At 50.1% G+C, this 2,032-nt stretch overlaps 1 pseudogene; it reads left to right on the top strand.

Annotated features, from left to right (window-relative positions):
* Positions 1–62: 62 nt before the first annotated feature.
* LOC101560383 lies at positions 63–1,104 on the top strand (annotated as a pseudogene).
* Positions 1,105–2,032: the final 928 nt, after the last annotated feature.

Below are 2,032 nucleotides of genomic sequence, written 5' to 3' on the forward strand. Positions count from 1 at the left end.
CGGGTGCATCCTCTTGAGTGTGACAGCACTTCCCTTCCTTGGTGATGGAACTTGTTACTAGGGAGGAGGATGAAGTTGGAGCATAGCCAGCAAGATGGGTTTCTTGAATGAGTGCTTGAGCAGGACTGAGTGGAGGATTCAGGGGCTTGGAGCCTTGTGAACAGGGAACCCGCCCTCCAACACCTGGAAGGACCTGGGTTTCAGTGATGAGACATGGGGTATGATGTAACCCGTTTCCAGGGGGATGTTGACGAAGACCTTATCTGCCCGATTTGCAATGGAGCCTTGGAGGAGCCAGTTCAGCCTGGAGATGCCCAAAGATGAGTTGACAAACCACAACTGCATTAAGCACTTGCGTTCTGTGGTACAGCAGCAGCAGACACACATCGCAGAGCTGGAGAAGACGTCAGCTGAACACATACACCAGCTGGCAGAGCAGAAGTGAGACATCCAGCTGCTAAAGGCATGCATGCGTGCAATCTGCAGTGTCAACCCCAACCTTCAGAACCTGGAGGAGACAATTGAATACAACGAGAACCTAGAGTGAGTGTCACATAGGTCATGGAGTCGCTCACTCCATATCCTGGGACCAAGGCCTGAAAGGAGGAAGAGCAGGGGAATGGCGGAGGAGAACATACTGGATTTCTTATTTATTTGGGTAGATGGAAGGTGAAGCCTGTCTGAGGATGCAGTTTACCTGGAATTAGGTGGGTGAACTCCCTGCAGCCGGCCAGAGTGACCCGCTGGGGAGGGATGATCTCCATCCCGGACGCAGCGCTCCAGGCTGTGATCAAACGCTCCCTAGTGGAAAGTGGCTGTCCTGCCTCTATTGTCAATGAGCTGATTGAAAATGCCCACGAACGCAGCTGGTCTCAGGGTCTGGCCACACTAGAGACAAGACAGATGAGCCGACGCTTCTATGAGAACTACGTGGCCAAGAGCATCCCTGGCAAGCAGGCTGTTGCGGTAATGGCCTGTGAGAAACAGCATATGGGAGATGACATGGTGCAGGAGCCGGGCCTTGTCATGATATTTGCGCATGGCGTGGAGGAGATATAGGAGAGATTGACTGGCTATCAGGAAGAGATGGAAATCTGAAAGCCCTATCACACCAGCATCTGGGCCCTGAGTCCTCCCCATTTTCCTTAAGGCTGAGCCACAAATCCCCCTGCTTTTCTGGCACAGAAGGGCAATGGGACACTTTGTTCAGCCTTCAGGGGTGGAAACCCAGATTCCTGCCTTTTGCCATATTTTTTTCTTCTAAAATGTCTGTAAATTCTGTCTGGGTAGGAATGTACCCATTTTTGTATTTTCCTGCCAAGAGTCCATGGTTCCAGATATTTGCAGAAAGCACAAAGAGATTAGTTTTCCCTAGAGGCTCACGGTGGAGTAAGGAATCTCTAATTGCCCTTTTCCTCCTAAGCCAGGGAATGGGAGCAGGCAGACCTGTTGACTCTTAAGTGGCATCTACAAGGCACCTCTGGAGAGGAGACATCCAGGAGAACTGGTCAGGGTGGAACCAAAACCCTAGAAGTTTGTAGGCCAGTGATTGGCCATTCCTGATAGCCCTGGGGGAAGCCTGGAGCTCTGTGCCAAGCACCTCCTCCGCAGCCCACCTGGAGGTGCAGCGCCTGCTGGGACTGCAGGAGCACAGGCTGGGATGCAGAGAGTTGATGAGCTCTTTGTGCCTGCACTTTCCTAGTTGGGGAAAGGCAGGGCTGAGGGGAGGAGTTAGGCTGATGGGTTCATACACTCAGCAAGAAGAAGCTCTCTCGCTTTTGCTGAAATAGGGCGGGCACTGCCTTTTGTGGCATGCCCATGATAGTTTCATAGACCCTTCACTGGTCCTGTGATTGTAGTTATTTTGATAATTTCTTTTGGCTGTTGTTTCTCTATATATTACAAACCCAAACTCTTTTCCACATTTTTAAAAAATAGAATGGCCTTGTTAGGGCTTACACCACATTCTAGCCCAGCTACATTGTTGGCATTTAATTTATTTACCTTTTTTTAAGAAATGAAAAAAGAAAAA

This window comes from Octodon degus, unplaced genomic scaffold (genome assembly GCF_000260255.1).
Source record: "Octodon degus isolate 3935 unplaced genomic scaffold, OctDeg1.0 scaffold00007, whole genome shotgun sequence".
Lineage (NCBI taxonomy): Eukaryota > Metazoa > Chordata > Mammalia > Rodentia > Octodontidae > Octodon > Octodon degus.